Raw genomic sequence first — 18,760 nt, 5'->3', positions numbered from 1 at the left:
TATGATATATAATACAATTATGATATGTGATATATTACTATATATTTGGATATCATATTACATATTATAGGATATAGAATAACAAAGTTATAGAAATGACAGGTATGGCTTGTAATTCTGTAAGTGCAGTTATATTAATAATTACAGATATCATATAGACAGTTATATATAATCTACAATTGTATTAATAATGTTTATAGTCATTAGTAATTGTATTCATCACATATAGTTATATATAATTGTACTAATATGTATAATACAGTTATATATAAAAATAAATATAACTATATTAGTAATATACAATATAATATATAATAATATAATAACAATATACAACTATAATAATACATAACATACGCATTATATAATGATAATATATAATTATAATAATAACATATAATTTATAATTTTAATAACTATATTAATAAAATAGTTACATATAATTGTAATTGTAATTGTAATATATAATAGTTACAGATATAAATAAGTATAATTATATTAAGATATATAGTTATGTATAATTGTGTTCATAGTGTATAGTTATATACAATTATATTAATAATATATAGCTATATTAATTACATGTAGTTATATATAATTATACTAATATGTATAATACAGTTATGTATAAAATAAATACAACTATATTAGTAGTATATAACATAATATATAATAATATTAATAACATATACAACTACATTAATATTATATAACATATGCATCATATAATTATAGTATATAATTACAATAATAACATATAATTTATAGTTTTAATAACTATGATATTAAAATATATAGTTACATATAATTGTATTAATAATATATAATACTTACATATAAAAACTAGTATAATCATATTAACAATATATAGTTATATATAATTTTATTAATAATGTACAGTTATATATAATTATATTAATAATATATAGCTATATTAATCATATATGTAATATATAATCATAGTATTTAAATATACATGTGTAATTATATTAACAATGACATATAATATATAGAATCATACATATAATTGTATTCATAGCATATATGTTGATATATAATTGTATTAATAATAATCTATATAATAATTATACATAAAATACATATAACTGTTAATTATATAATACTATATTATACGCTTGTATAAATAATAATATGTAATTATAGTGAATAATAATATATAATATCTATAGTATATAGGGATCCTCCTCCCAACCCCAGCTTCCTGGCTGACCTTCACATGCCCTTGAGGAAGGTCCATGGAAGGCCCATTGGCCCTCCTTGATCTAATCTCTTCCTTCTCCTCTATCTCCATCTGCACCCAGCAGGGCGCCCACTTTGGGCCTGCTCTTCCTCCTCCTCCTCCTCCCTGCCTGTGGGGGGCACCAGGCCACCCCGCCTCCAGACCCAACATCCTGCTCATCCTGGCCAACGACCTGGACATTGAGGATCTCGGCTGCTATGGCAACTGCACCCTCAGGTGAACCCTGGGGCACCCAGGGGCAGGTAAGGGAGAAGGGGTTCGGGTGGGGGTGTGAGAGGAGACGGGCAACCCGACACAAAGAGGGAATGTGGAAGGGATTTCATAGGTGAGCTGGCACCCAAAAAGAAAGATGCGTGATGGATGGGTGGGTGGAGGAATGGGTGGAGGGACAGGTATGGATGGGTGGATAAATGAATAGGTATATGGATGGGTGGGTGGATGGGTGGATGGGTGAATGGATGGGTGGGTGGATGAATAGATGGGTGGATGAATGGAAGGGTGGGTTGATGGATGGATGGAAGCATGGATGGGTGGGTCGGTTGAGGGGTGGATGGATAGGTGGAAAGCTGGATGAATGGATAGGTGGTAGATGGATGGGTGGGTCGGTGGGTGGATGGATGGGTGGGTGGAAGGATGGATAGGTGAATGGATGGATGGGTGGATGAATGAATGGATAAATGGATGGATGGATGGGTAGAAGGATGGGTGCGTGGGTGGGTAGATGTTGTATGGATGGATGGGTGGAGGGACAGGTGGATGAATGAATGGATAGATGGATGGATGGGTAGGAGGGAGGCTGGATAGATGGGTGGAAGAATGGATGGAGGCATTCCCAGCTCCCTCCTCCCACCCTGCAGGTGGAAGTGTCTGGAAGATCCACTTGGTCACCCCAGTCTTCAACCCCTGGAACTTGTGTGGTTGCTTCCCTTCCTCCCTATGCCTGTGCTGGGGCCCCAGGGTGCGGCAGCACAGCCCTCCACTGCTCCTAGAGCTAACCTCCGTCCGACCAGGGCGAGCAGCTGTGTGCTGACCCCTGACCCAGAAGTCCTGCTGCAGCCCCTTCCCCTTTCTGCCCCACCACCCAACCCCCACCCCGTGATCAAATCCGTTCCCATTGTGCCTGCCCCCTGATGGCCATAATCCATCAACCCAGAGCATGAGCAGAATCCCCACCAGAAATGGCCAAATCCCGGGAAAAAAATCGTCATCACCTTTTCCACCTCCAATTCATGATTAATTAGTGAAAATGGAGGGGAGGAAAGATAAAGAAAGAGGCAAAGCAAGGAGGCAAAATGAGGAGGGGTACAGTGGGGAATCTCCATGCACTTCCATCTTTCCTCCTGCATCCTGGGGCCCTCTCCCTGGCTGAGAAGGCAGTCAGTCACAGGCCCAGGCCCTGCCTCCTCCCCCACCCTGGAAGACATGGGGGAAGTACAAAGAGGAGGTCTGGAAGTTGAAATGAGCAATATGGCAGTGACTGGGCCTCCCATTGGTGCTCAGCGGTGTCCATCAGGCCCTGCACTGGAAGACATGGGGAGGGAAGAAGGAGAGAGATGGAGATGCCCCCAGGCCCTCTCACAGGCTGAGGAAGCTGTCCATCTGGACCAAGTCCTGACCCACCTCACCCCGGAAAACAGGGATGGAGGAAAGGGAGGTTCAGAAGTTTAAATGAGCAAGATGGTGGTGCCCAGGCCCTCCCATTGGCTCACAGGTCTATCATCCTCGCCTGCCAGGCCCACCCTGGAAGTGAGCATTTAAATGAGGGAAGATGGCAGTGCCCAGAAGTCCCATTGCCTTGTGGAACTGTCAATCTGGCTGTGTACAGGAAGATAGGGGGCTGTTCGAAGGGGGGATCTGGAGGTTGAAATGAGTAAGATGGTGGTGCCTGGGCCTCCTATTGGCATGCAACAGTGTCCATCAAGCCCCACACCGCAAGATGGGAGGGACAGTGGGGGATCTGGACATTGAAATGAGCAAGATGGACCAAGGGGAGGTCCAGAAGTTGCAATGAGCAAGGTGGCAGTGACCAGACCCTCCCATTGGCTCAGGGCACTGTCCATCACATGCCCAGGCACCCTGCTACCCCAGAAGATCGGGTGAAGGACCAAGAAGAGGTCTGGAAGTTGCCATGAGCAAGATGGTGGTGCCTGGAGCCTCCAATTGGCGCGTGGCAGTACAGATCTTCCCTGCCTGCCAGGCCCGCCCAGGAAGTGGGCATTGATATTAGAGAAGATGGTGGCACATTTGTGTCCCACTGGCTCTTGTCTCTATCAATCTGGATGGGCACCGGAAGCCAGGGGGAAGGCTGAAAGGGAGGGGATCTGGAGGTTTAAATGAGGAAAATGGCAGCGCTTTGGCCCTCCCATTGGCTCTTGGCACTGTCCATTATCCCTGCCTTCCAGGCTTTCCTGGGATGTGGGTATTGAATTGAGGGAAGATGGTGGTGCCCAGGCATCCCATAGTCTAGGGTGCTGTCCATCAGGCCCCGCACTGGAAGGCAGGGGGAGGGACTAAGGAGCGGGGTTCTGGAGGTTGAAATGAGGGAAGATGGTGGCACCCAGGCCCTCCCATTGGCTTGGAATGCTGTCCATCAGGTCCTGCACCAGAAGACAGGGGGAGGGTCGAGGAGGGAAAGTCAGTTGTCCTGAGGCCCAGTCCCTTCCTGCCCCCTCCTGGAAAAGGGTCAGCAGAGGGAGGCTGGAAGCCCCGTCTACTACTGGAAGCACAGGGCTGTGTATCGCTATCCAGGCCATGCCCACTTCTGTTTACTAATACACTTCCCCTCCATCCCCAGTTCCCATCACCATGATGCCCTGTCCCCTACCAGCGAATGATACACGGAAGGGTGAGGGGAGAAGCGGTGTATCTGTTCCAGGCCATGACCACTTCTGGTCAGGGAGACCGGGCTGCCCATCTACATGGGGCCCCGCCCAGCAGTCCATGTGTGGAATAACAGGCTATCAGTCACCTGCAGGCCCTGCCCACTTGCCACTGGGTGGCTTCAGGTGCTGTCAGTGACATGCAGGCCCTGCCTCTCTGCCTTGTGTAGACACAGGAGGTGTCCATCACCTCAATGGCCTGCCCCATGGATGCACAGGCTGTCAGTCAGCCTGAGGCCCTGCACCCTCGGCCTTCTATGGACGCTCAGGTTGTCACCATGGATACCACGTGATCCCTGACACCTGACCTCTGACCCCGCATTCCCTCCCGGAACTCACGTGTAGTGTCGACCCTGACCACGTAGCATCTCCCTGGAAGTAGTTGAAGCCGATGCCGGCCAAGGCTAATACCACCATGGAGGTGATGGGGGTGACGATCTCGGCCACAAGTCTGCCTGGGGGCAAGGATGGTAACAGAGGGTCACCCCTGCCTTCACACCCCAGGCCTCCACATCTCAGCCTCCATATCCCAGCCTCCACATCCAGGCCTCTACATCCCAAGCCTCCCCATCCTAGCCTCCATACCATTCCTACCACCTTTGCCTTTGGAGTCCCAGCCTTCACCTGTGTTTGGACGACACAGGGTCAGCCCCTGTGTCTCCACATCCTGGCCGCCATTCCCCCACCTGAGCCTCTGAAGCTGTTGCTGGCACCACCACTGCCTCCACCCAGAAACAGAGGAAATGCCATCAGCCTCGGGCCTCCACATCCCCGGCCTCCACATCCTCAGCCTCCATACCCAGGTCTTCACATCCTTGTCTCCTCCCCTTTATCTACCAGGCGGGCTTTGTCACATGGGGCCTGAAGGGCCACCCCCACCTGTGGGCAGAGGAAGTCGGGGTTCAGTCCAGCCTCCATACCTGAGCCTTTATACACCCTGGGCCTCCATATCCCCAGCCTCCATATCATCCTCAGCCTCCCTTCTCTACCTATCAGATGGGCATGTGGAGACGTGGCCTCTGCCACCACTGCCATTCCCTATGGGCAGAGGAGACAGGGGTCAGCCCAGGCCTCCATATACTGTGCCTCCACTTCCTGGCCTCCACACCCGATCTGGCCTCCCCTGTACATACTGCCTGAACCTCCAGAGCTGTTGCTTGCACCGCCCCCTCCACCTGGAGCAGAGGACAAAGGGGTCAGCCCAGGCCTCCATACCCTGGGCCTCCATATCCTCAGTCTCAATACCTGGGCCTCCATATCTCAGCCTCCCCCTACCTACTAGGCCGGCAATTGAAGATGGGGCCTTGATGATCGCCTCTACCTGTGTGCAGAAGATATGAGGTCACTTCGGCCTCCACACCCCAATCCTCCACATACTGGGCCTCCGTATCCTGGGCCTCTACATCGTGGGCCTCTCCCTTACCTACCCTGTGAGCCTCCAGAGTCTCAGCCTCCACTCCAACTTCCACCTGTAGGCAGAAGATATGGGATCAGCACCAGCCTCCACATCCTGGCCTCCATATCTAGGCCTCCATATCCTCAGCCCCCACTCTACGTACCCCATGGGCATGCAGAGACAGGACCTTGGTGACTGCCTCCAGCTGTGTGCAGAGGAAGTCAGGGGTCAACCCAGCTCTCCCATACCAGCCTTCACATCCCGGCCTCCCCATCATCCCTGGCTTCCACTTCATGGCCTTCATTCCATCACTGGCCTACACTTCCTGGCCTCCACTCCATCCCCAGCCTCCCCCCAAACCTACCACCTTTGTTTTTGTAGTCCTGGCATCCCTCACTGCCTCCACCTGGGGGCAGAGGATACAGGATCAGCCCAGTTTCCACATCTTGGCCTCCATATCCTGGCCTCCACTTCCCGGCCTTCACGTCCCAGCCTCCTGCTATCTACCAGGCGGGCAAGTGTAGATGGGGCCTGTGTGACTACCTCCACCTGTGTGCAGAGGAAGTTGGGGTCAGCTTCAGCATCCACACCCAGGGCCTCCACATCATCCCCGGCCTCCACTACCCAGCCTCCACATCCCGGCCTCCCCCTACCTACTTCTTTTGTCTTCAGTGTCCTGGCCTCCATCACTGCCTTGACCTGTGGGCAGAGGATACGGGGGCGAGCCCAGGCTCCATACCTTGGGCCTCCACATCCTGGCCTCCCCATAACCCCTGACCACCATTTCCTGGCCTCCTCCCTATTAACTGGGTTAGCATTTGCAGACATGGAGTCTATGACCATACAGGGGTCAGCCCAGCCTTCGTAACCTGAGCCTCCACCTGCTCAGCCTCCACACCCTACCCGGCCTCTCCCAGATGTACCTCCTGGGCCTCTGGAGCTGTTGCTTCCACCAGTACCTCCACCTTAGGGCAGAGGATATGGGGCAACCCGGCCTCCACATCCTGGGGCTCCACACCATCTCCAGCCTCCCCATCCCCCCCACCAACTACCATGTGTGGCTCTGGAGCTGCGGCCTCCATCACCATCTCCACCTGTAGGCAGAGGAAACGGGGGGTCCAGCCCAGCCTCCACACTCTGACCTCTATACCCAGGGCCTCCAGATCATCCTCGCCCTTCCACCTCGATCTTCCCTTCCTCCCTCCTTCCCTCCTTCCTTCACTCCTCATCCACCTTCCCTCCCTCCCTCCCTCCCTCGTTCCTTCTTTCCTTCTCTCCCTCCTTCCCTCTTTCCTTTCTTCCCTCCCTCCCTCCCTCCTTCCTTTTTTCTTTCCCTCCCTCCTCCCTCCCTCCCTCCCTTCCTCCTTCCCTCCCCAGCTGGGATGAGCTGGGGTCCCCCAGGTTCCAGCCTCACTGACCTCCACCTGTGCTGTGATCCAGATAGGGAGTCATGAGGTTCAAGGGGAGGGGCTTCCTGGGGTCATGGAGGGCATAGGAGAGGTCAGTCTCCTGTGCCTGCTTGGGGTAGGGGGTAGATGGTGTGGTGGGGGAGGGAGGGAGGGAGGAGGAGGAAGAAGAGGTAGAGGGCTTAACCTTGAGCAAGAAAGCTCAGGAACAGTGCTTGGGCCTTGAATTCAAGCCCCACAACCAACAACAGACAATAACAAGAGAACACATTTTAGTGAGGGTAAATTATAAGGAGGTCAACCTAGAAACTTGTTGATGCCTCTAGCTGATCTGCTGTCTGGATCTTATCTGTTCAGTTTCTGAAAGTGAAATAAGGACACTGGTCTAAGTAGCATTATGTTGTCCTCACTGCAATCCTAGCATCTTTCTGGATGGTGGGGCTTTTCACCCAGCTTCAAAGAGTCTCGAGTTGAAACAGGCTGTTCTTTGAACTGCATATGTGTTTGGCCCCATGACAGTCTTGCTACAGAGAATGCTCTCCCCCGACTGTCCCCCTAGATGGTTTGCATTACTAGCTCCTGAGTGGTCTACTCCATGGTTTGCATTTGGTGAGCTTGGGTCCTCATCCAAACATATGGGTTTTGCCTTGAAAAGCTCCTTGCAAGCCACTTTCTGGGCTACAGGCCTTTGGTACAGAAGTCCACCTGCAGTCATCGGCTTTTTAATAAAGACTCCCAGTTCAGCCTCTCAAGATGTGGCTTCTCTGTATCTTGCAAGTGAATTCCCACACAACAAAATCCAGTAGACTCTGTCTCCTCCTTGGTTCTCTCCCCTCCCTTCACCCTGGCCTCCAATCTTACATATTTGTCCTCCAGAAAATTCAACTGGTCATGCAGGCATCTACAGCCATCTCCACCGACAGAACCTGCAAAAGAAAATTCAAAACAATCTTTCTCTATTGGCAGTTTGCTTAGGAACCTAGCGTTTAACGTATGTGAATCATTCAAGCTACAGCCAGATGGGAGAAAGGAATTGCTGGGGTGCTACTCCACAGAAGGGAGACCCTAGGTACAATTTCCAGCTATTTCACACACCAGCTCCAGCCTCTTGCCCCTATATGACAAATAGACATAGTGAAGGTTAGAGAAAGATTTATTACCTGGAAGCCAGGGAGAGTACAGCATTCAGCCTATTTTCAGCCATCTTCAGCGATACAGATAAGATCTTAGGCTTTGAATACGTAACTGTGGCAAGGGGTATAAGAATTATAATCTTCAAGCCAGGTGCTGGTGGATCAGGCCTGTAACCCTGGCTACTCAGGAGATGGAGATCTGAGAATCAAGGTTTGAGACCTGCCCTGGCAGGAAAGTCCTTGAGAGTCCTATGTACAATTAACCACCTACAAACCAGAAGGTGACCTGTGGTTCAAACTGGTAAGGTGCTGGCTCTGAGCAAAAAGAGGCTTAGGGATAATGCGGAGGCCCTGAGTTCAAGCCCCAGTGGCACTGCCAAAAAAAAAATCAAACCTCAAATTGATTGCTTCCTTTCACACAGCCTTGTAAAGCCTCCTTTTAAACAAAAAGCTATTTTAATTAAGTCCTACCTTTTACTGTTACATCCTTTTACAAATTCCAAATTTTGTCATCTTGTGTGCCCTTTTTTTTTTTTGGCCAGTCCAGGGGCTTGGACTCAGGGCCCGAGCACTGTCCCTGGCTTCTTTTTGCTCAAGGCTAGCACTCTGCCACCTGAGCCACAGCGCCACTTCTGGCTATTTTCTGCATATGTGGTGCTGGGGAATTGAACCCAGGGCCTCATGTATAGGAGGCAAGCACTCTTGCCACTAGGCCATATCCCCAGCACCTTGTGTGCCCTTTTTGATTGAACTTTTAGTTGCATTATCTACAACTACCTAAGCCAAATTCTCTTAAAGTTTTACTTTAAAATGTATTTTTAAAAATGATTATCTTTAAGTGGTTGTATAGAAGAGTTACATTTAGCAAATGAATATAATGTGTTTTGAACCATGTTACCTCTTGAGAAAAGGGGAGGGGAACCCCACACTTGGCAACTAGAAAACTGAGACTCAGAATTGAATTCAGTTTGATATACAGAGATGAACTGCTTGGCTCTTTCTTACACTCAAAGACGGAGAACCAAATCTGTATTGATTCCACATAAGTCAGTCTCCACTCTGTAGTGTGGAATCATTCATCTGATAGTCACACTGCAACCCCCTGATTTCTCCCCATCTCTCCTTTCAGAGACTTGGAACAGCTTTCAGCAGAAAGGTGGTGGCTCCCACCTGTAATCCTAGCTACTCAGGATTGTGAGCTCTGAGAGCTGTGACCTAATCAGCAAGAAAACAGAGGATGCCACATTTAATAAGCCACATCATAGGAGTCCCCTCCACAGGCTAGCGGCTGCACATAGACTTCCCAAGTTGTGCATCTGGAAGCAGCTCAGAGTTAAGTCTTTTAAAGACAAAAACCACATCCTTTCTGCCAAGCAATGCTTTGTTTTGCAAAGCATATCCAGAAAAAAAACTGAGCAGTAAATGTAGACTTACTCCCCTAAATACTGAGAGGCTGGAACATTTTGGGGGACTTTTCTTTTTTAGAATCTGCTGACTAAACAGCTTTTTTGCAACACCTGTTTGAGCAAACAACAGTTCTGGAGTCAGGGGCTTTTTTCCTTGGGGGACAAAATGGCATCACTTCTGCCAGGCTTCAGGCCATAACCTACACCATAGGGATACTAATTACAAGCCAGTCCCGAAGAAAGTCAATGGGATTCTGATCTGCCATTCAGCAAAAAGCTAGAAGTGGAGATGTGGCTCAAGTGTTAAAGTGCCAGTTTTGTGCTGAGTTTCATCTGCAATGTTAGCCTGGCATTGCCCTTTCCTCCTATTGGCCCACCAAGGGTCTTTTTGGAGCAGGTGGCTGATAACCAGCTCCCCCCCCCCTCACCTTGAAGTAATATTCCATTTGGTGAGTCTCCACCAAAAGTGCTAACAGCACACTCCCTTATCTACTATCCAGGCAGCTGCCACAAATCTTAGTCTGCTGTAACAAACTACCCCGTTCCCAAGCCCTACATGAATCCCTGGCCCTTAACTCGCCTATGTTAAGAAATCCCCCCCCTACATAAAGACAAGCACCATTTCTCCCTCTCCCATGGGGGAGGTGGTCCTGTCATCCCCTGCTGACAAAAGACTCCTGTTGCTGTACCTGACTGTGTCCATGTGGTTCTGCAATGGCTCTTTTCACCCAGTACTGGCACAAAAGAAAAGGAAAGAAGAAGGAAGGAAGGAAGGAAGGAAGGAAGGAAGGAAGGAAGGAAGGAAGGAAGGAAGGAAGGAAGGACAGAAGGAAGGAAGGAAAGAAGAGGGAGAGAGAAAGAACAAAACTTGGTCTCATACCTATCATTATGGTTCTATCTCTGAACTAGCCAAGATGTTGCTCCATTTAGAGACCTGGAGGAACATAATGCTCTTTGAAGGTCCTGGGAATGTCAAGACTAACACCTTTACAAATGCATTTCTATTCTTCTGAACAGAGAATGGGTCTGTTCAAGAGTGTTTGGAGTAGAGGGAATGCATGCAGTCCTCTGCAAACATCATTTCTACTTCTGAGGTTCACTGGAGACCTCAGTAGTTACGGCGATAATAGAGTTGGCAAGAGAAGAGAAATCCAATAACACCACTGCCATGAGAAATTAATCTGAATGTTAATACTGCCACATTCACAGAAGAAATGTTACGACCCACCACCCTCTCCTAGCCATGGCTTTCCCAACACTTTAGCCTCCACCTCCAAGCTCCTCCTGTGCCACCTCATTTGTGGTCAAGTAGTGGTTACAATACTTGTAGGTCAGTTCTAAAGAAACTGATGCATGTGTGCAGTGGAACACCTTGCGCCCTTGGCCTGGCCTTTGGGTAATAAGCTCCTACTTATGGCCTCATGCACACAAATCGCATCTAAGCCATATGCTTAATTTATGGGGTGGCAACTTGCACATGTTCAGAGCCCTTCCAAACAAATTTAACGGATGGAATACTAGAAAGTCCAACTGCCCCAGAGAGGGGAGTTACATATTGGTTTAGTGGAATTATGTACTGGGTTTTCTCAATCTTCTCAGCCCAAAAATCTGTCCCAAAACATGGAAGCAAATATTCAACAAAACATGTAGAATTTTTGAAATGTACTGTATTTATGAAACAAAACAATAACTGAAACATCTCTTACGGAACAGAAACATGGTTCAATAAATTACACACACACACACACACACACACACACACACACACACACACACACTGCCATGTAAGCCAGGGGTGGGGTTGGGAGAGATGGGGAGAATGATGGAAAGAGTGACATTGTTCAGGATGCCTTGTATTCATAAACTGACATGTTGAATTTAAAACCATTATGTGATTACTTAAAGATAATTTAGAAATTATACAAATAATTTTTTTAAAGTTGGGGAAGTTGACAGGTGCTGGTGGTTCACTCCTCTAATCCTAGGTACTCAAGAGGTTGAGATCCAAGTATCACAGTTACAATCCAGCTCAGGCATGGAAAGTCATGAGCCTTTCCAATTAACCACTAATAGCTGAAAGTGGAGCTATGGTTCAAGTGGCTGAGCACTAGCCTTGAGCAAAAATGTTTAAGGACAGTGACCAGGCCTGGAGTTTGAGCCTACAGTCCAGTGCACATGCGCTCTCTCTCTCTCTCTCTCTCTCTCTCTCAAAACTTTAATACATGTAAAACTAAGTAATGCAAGAATAGATATGAGAATTATGATTATGAGTCATATTTTTCTTTCCTACAGCAGTTAGTGTGTGCAAAAGAGACTTGAAAGAGGCAATCTCAGAAGTCTTCTATCATTGCTGTTATGGTATATCACTTATAGAGAGCAGTGGGTTTCATTCTATTTATACCTTATATATAAATATATAATATATGTATCATACAACATATATACAAAGTAATATAAAACTATATAATACATTCTATACAACAAAATAATTCAATATATAATGATATATAATACAGCATGTAGTATATGTTATATGCATAGTGTATAGAATATACTAGGAATTGAATATATAGTATATATGGTATATAGATAGCGGTGTACTATCCATATGCTATCTATCACATACATAGTACTTATGTACACATAGCATGTAGTAAACAGTATGGTGTTTCATGTATGTAGTATGTAAACTACCCTATAAATCTTATATATGCAGGGCTATAAAGTATAGTATAAACATACTACATACTATATATTACATCATTATATGTTCATGTATGCATTATATTATCTATATGTCATATATAGGATATATATGACATACACTATAAATATGATAGTATATCTAGTATTATATGCTATACACTATATACTATCTATACATTATAAATAGGATACTGCTATATATACTATACATGTAATATACACTATGTTATATATAATTATATATTACATTATTATATTATGTATTATATATTTTATACTATATTGTTATATATTAGAGTATATATACTATATACAGTATGTATATTATACTGCTCTGTTATATAATATATACTATATTATATTAATAGATTGTAGTATAGATGGTATATTATATTATTTTAAAGTACATAAATATATGTCTAAAATATATTTATATATGCTATATATAAACCTATACTATATATACACTGTATGTATATTTTGTACATATACAGGATACAGTATAAACTGTATATGGTATATAGTCAATATAGACTATGAGTAGTATATATAGCAATATATACTCTATGTATGTACCATATACTGTATATATTGTACGAAGAGGTAATATATATTCTATGTAAATATATTCAAATGTTATATATGGAAAAATCTATTTATATGCTTACTACATGTAACCCTATACTGCCCCAACCTTTCCTTCTCCTCTTCCATGACCTGACCTGACTGACTTCCTTTGTCTAATAGTCCCATTCTGCACCCATGTCTCATCCTCCTGAATGCCCCAGATTCCACATCCATGAGTGGAAGCCCACCCCCGCATTTGCATAGCACTTGGGCCCTCTCTATATGATGCAAGGTAACATCACTGCCTGTGGGCATCTTGAAAGATTCCTACACTGAGATCCTGGACTCTTCTGATTTTGATTTGTGGTTGTCACTCATTATCCACTTTGTTCAGAGGTTGATGGAATTCCACATATGTAGAACTGGTCAGATATAACACCAAAACTTATAAGCCATTCAATGAGTCATTAAATCACAGACTTTAAACAGCAGAAATTAAAAAATAAAGCCAAGAATTTCAGGGCATAATTACCATTTAAAAGGTGGTAGAGAAAATTCTGAGTTTATTGCTCTATTTTCTAGGCTGTCAATCACCATTTATGAGAAAGCAACTATTTCACTGAGTTGGAATTTTATATCAGCCAATGCAAGCACTCTTCTTTCTTGAGAGTGGAGGCAATTATAACCACAATACCAAAGAATCACTTTTTAAATCATCAACATTGTCATTCTAAGTCAGTCAACAACAAAATAAAATGGAACACTTCCACAGTGGGCTTTTACAGCCAGAAAATTATTAAATATGAATCCCAAAAGGACAAATTGAAAGAAAGGGGGCTGGGAATATGGCCTAGTGGCAAGAGTGCTTGCCTCCTACACATGAGGCTCTGGGTTCGATTTCCCAGCATCACATATATGGAAAATGGCCAGAAGGGGCACTGTGGCTCAGGTGGCAGAGTACTAGCCTTGAGTGGGAAGAAGCCAGGGAAGGTGCTCAGGCCCTGAGTTCAAGGCCCAGGACTGGCCAAAAATAAATAAATAAATAAATAAATAAATAAATAAATAAATAAATAAATAAATAATTCATAGAAAGAACAATGTGTTCTATTATAATAATCATAATTTGTTGACACATTCCGCACACAAATGATATACATTATGCAACCTAATTTTGGGCTTCACCATTAGGAGTAGAGTTTTGTAATGTGGGAGAACTTTTTTCCCAGTATGATGGAGTTTGAGCTCAGGGGCTTGTGCTTCCTAGGGTTGGCATGATACTACTCAGTGCCTGCGCGGATTTCCCTCTGGTGGCTGTTAACCTTAGGTCTCACTTCCCACCGTGGCACGTGCCCAAGTCAAGATCTGCCTGACTCCATTTAATTAATGTCTACAGTATTTTTCTGCCCATGTTGTCCTCAAATCACAATCCTCCCACATTCAGCCTCCCAAGCTGGAAACTCTTTCTTCCTCATAGCTTTGAAAATATTAAAAGACATAGTTTATTTCTTTCATTTCCTAAAAGGTGATTACATGCAAATTAGATTTTGATTTCTGTAAGATTATACTTCAGTCATCTAGCAAAGCTTCTTTTCTTAGCAGAAAAAAAATAATCCTTTCTATCATCCAAGCTTATGTTGTCCAAGATGGCAACCAATACTCACGTGCTGAGTACATTTAATATGTCACTGAATTTAGTTTTATTTTCTCTTGACTTATTTTTAAACTTTTAAACAAGGCCCCAAGCCTTGGATTATGGCTGTAATCCTCGCTACTCAGGAGGATGAAATCTGAGGATGAAGGTTCAAAGCAGACAGAAACAGGAAAGTCCAGGAGACTATTATCTCCAACTAACCACAACAAAACCGGAAGTGAAGCTGTAGAAGTATAGACTTACCTGAAAGTGTTCAGGGACATGCTTCTAAGCTCTGAGTTCAAGCCCCACACAGGACAGAAAAAGAAATTAAAATAGCCATATAGAGATTTCTATTGAACCTAATTATTGTTTTATAGTACAATATTTCTTTTAAATGGTTGAAAATTTACCACCTAAACTAGGCTGTGCTGAAAATCCATTATCCATATTGCTGATTGTATAATAAAGATTTTACCAAATGTATCCTCCTCCAGATAGAATTTAAAAACTTAACCAGATAAAGGACAAAATATTTTAATTTTTATACCAGTACTGGCCTTGAACTCAGGGTCTGGGCACTGTCTCTTCGGTTTTTCACTCAAGGTTGGTGCTCTACCACTTGAGCACAGCTCCACTCCTAACTTTTTGGTGGTTCACCAGAGAGAAGAGTCTCACAGGCTTTCCTGCCTGTGCTGGCTTTGAATCAAGATCTTCAAACCTCAGCCTCCTGAGTAGTTAGGATTATAGGTGTGAGCCACCAGCACTCAATTCACAAAGGATTTATAAAGACCCAATGAATAGCCAAAAATTAAAGAAAAGAAAGTAATTGGACTATGAGAGAAGGGGAAATTTTAGATATAATCTCACCCCAAGGCATCGCTTAATCTGAAGGAATCTGACTGGACAGAACTCAAACACAAAGTCCCAGGCAGGAGACCAGAAAGGAAGAAGCCAGAGAATGTGAGAATGTGACAGGAAGCTGCCTGAGCCAGGAGGCCTTGCCTCAACATGTGAATGTCACTCAGTGGGAAACCCCAGGGCTCACATTATAAACATCTGTGAAGTAGAAGACACTAAGCAGAGATCTTAGTTTCTATCCACTACAAGGATGACAGTTACATACTAATAAATTTGGAAAACAAATAAAATCTTGAGTTGGCTTTACATGTATATGTGGGTACTTGTTGTTGGTCATGGAGCTTGAACGCAGGGCGTGGGCACTATCCTTGAACTTCTTTTTGCTTAGGGCTAGCACTTTGAGTCACAGCACTACTTCTGAACACACTGGACACTTTTTGTCTGTGTGTGCTAATCCTAGGACTAGATGTCACAGTCTGGGTGCTGTCCCTGAGCTTTCTTGCTCAAGACCAGTACTCTACCACTTGAATCACAGCTCCATTTCTGGATTTTCTGAGGGTTAATTCACGATCAGAGCCTCATTGTCTTTCCTGCCAGGGCTGGCTTTGAACCATGACCCCAGATCTTAACCACCTGAGTAGCTAGTATTACAATTGTGAGGCACCAGTGCCCAGCCTAAACTAAAACAAACACAGACACACACACACACTCACACACACACACATACACACACACACAATTTTTCCCAGTCTCATTCTATTTTAGAATTAGATAACAATGGGAGAAAGGTAGAAACATTCAAGATCTGTGTCTGTGAAGGGAGTACATGACAATGAACTAACTCTCCATGGATGTCCCAAAGAAAATATCTGCCCAGATAGGATGTTAGAATGTTCCAAACTTTCCTGTGTGGGAGGTGTGGTGAGTGACAAGTTGAGTAGGGGCTCTCAACTCAGGACATCTGGGATATTTTATCATGAAAGATCAGTCAGTAAGGCTATCTAGCTTTCCCTTTGGGGAGACTTTCATAGGTCTTTTCTTGTTGCTCACAACTACTGTATAAATAGGAACCCCATTTTAAAAATGAATACTTGGTTCAAATTGATACAAAACAGCAATGAGCAATTAGTGGACCTAGTTCTGATCAGTGCTCTACAGGATTTCAAAATGTTGCCTGGGTAATTTCAGCATACGGAAACACTGCCTTCTAGCAACAGAAAAGTAATTACAACCTGGGAAACTCCTGATTCTCTATAGGTAATTATTCATCCGTGATGAGTTTGAATCCATGTGTAACAAGGAAACACAGTAGGATTAATCCCCACCCCCATGCTTTTCTTCCCCTCCTTTACTTTATTTTGTCAGTATTGTGGCTTGAACTCATGCCTTCTGACTCAGTTTTTCTACTTGACGCTGCCCCTCTACTACTTAAGCCGCACCTCTACTTTGGGCTTTTTGGTGGTTAACAGGAAATAAATGTCTCACAGACTTTCCTTGTCTGACTTTGAACTGTGATCCTCCGATCTCAGCCTCCTGAGCAGCTAGGATGACAGGTGTGAGCCACCAGCACCTGCTTGGCTCATTACACGGTGGGAACATTGTCTAGAAGCTGGCTACCTCGGATGTGCAAAATGCTTTTCCTTCATATAATTCTGATTAATGAGCTCATAGCTTCGTATATGCCTGTGTGCTGTATCTGAGCTTCTTTTGCTCAAGGCGAGCAATCTAGACTTGAGCCACAGCATCACTTCCAGTTCTTTTGAGTATTTAATGAGTCTGTTTGTTTCCTGCCTAGGCTGGCTTTGAATGGCAATCCTCAGATCTCAGCCTCCTGAGTAGTTAAGATGACAGGCATGAACCATGGGTTCTTGGCCTTTTTTATGCTTCCTTATAGCTTCCCAATCACTAGACTTAAGTAAAGTGACTGCTTAGGCTTCAGAGGGGTATTTGATCAAATACCCATCAATATTTTGATAGTGATCAAATACGAGCATCCTCACACTAGCTAATGAAGAATGGGTGAGGGCTATACAACAGCTGAGATCTTTGCTGTTATCTTGCTACGACTTCCTTTAGTACACACAGAAAGAACCTAAGGTCAGAATCATTACATGTTCATGCAACTTTCCCTGGATAAATTGCTTTATGGGTGTCCAGCTATATAAGACTTGTGAGGAGAGGACATTTGAGATTCCCCTTAGAGTCAGAAAACCATGAAGAATGGAAAATTGAAGATCAGAAATACTAAGAATTCTTTTTTTTTTTTTCCCAGTCCTGGGCCTTGGACTCAGGGCCTGAGCACTGTCCCTGGTTTCTTTTTACTCATTGCTAACACTCTACCACTTGAGCCACAGCACCACTCCTGGTCGTTTTCTGTATATAGGGTGCTGGGGAATCGAAGCCAGGGCTTCAAGTATAGGAGGCAACCACTCTTGCCACTAGGCCATATTCCCAGCCCCAGAAATACTAAGAATTCTTGTATTTCCATACTTCCTACTTTTTCCTGCCACAGCAATTTTACTTGAGAGTGTAACTGTAATTGTGATAGCTCTTACCTTGACTCTAATGATTAATGATTTTTAAAAAATCAAGTGGACATCCCAGAGTTGTCACAGAGGCTGATGAAATCCCCACAGTCAGGGATAAGATGCCTTATGCTGTAGACTTGTGTAGTTCTTAAAGGAGTGTCTGGACACTGTAGCTCTTGGCATTAAGGTAGGCAATTCTGCCATCTAGTGGACTTTGAATCAACTTCAATTCAAAGCCTTCTGTAATTCAGTAAATCTTATTTAAAATGACAAGGGAAGCATGGAGTTGAGGGCTCTTGACTATAATCCCAGCTACTCAGGAGACTGAAATATGAGGAGCAGATGCTTGGTTTAAACCCCTTCTGGGCAGGAAAGTCTACGAGATTCCTATCTTTAATTAAACACCAGGTAGCTGGAAGTGGTGCTATAGCTTAAAGTGGTAGAGTGCTAGCCATGAGCAAGTGCTAGCCGTTCAAGGGCAGCACCCAGGCCTTGAGTACAAACCCTATGACCAACCAAAAAAAAAATCAGGATAAAACAAAAACAAAAAGTGGAAGTGGCACTGTGGCTTAAAGTGCCAGATTGCTAGCCTTGAGCACCAAAGCTCCGAGAAAGCCCCCAAGCCCTGAGTTCAAACCCCACAACCAACAAGAACAAGAAAAAATGTCAATGCCAGAATGGCCTTGTGAGAAGAATATCATACTTCCTTTATTTTTCAGATCTATTGGGAGGAGTAAATATGAACCTGGCACTCTTGCTTACCACTAGAAACTTTTGGCCATAACTGTTAACACTGATGTTCTCAGTACCATAAAATAAGCACCATAAAAGCAAAGATTATGACTTTCTTACAGACATCCCCATTGAACAGAAACAGACGGCACACTACTAGTTGGCAATCAGAAGATATTTGGTGAATAAATACATGTGCTTAGGATCAGTAAATAAAAGATGTGGTAACAAACTGTGTCAAAGTTAGGAAAGTTA

Source organism: Perognathus longimembris, chromosome 18 (genome assembly GCF_023159225.1).
Source record: "Perognathus longimembris pacificus isolate PPM17 chromosome 18, ASM2315922v1, whole genome shotgun sequence".
Taxonomy (NCBI): Eukaryota; Metazoa; Chordata; class Mammalia; order Rodentia; family Heteromyidae; genus Perognathus; species Perognathus longimembris.
This window is presented reverse-complemented; position numbering follows the sequence as displayed.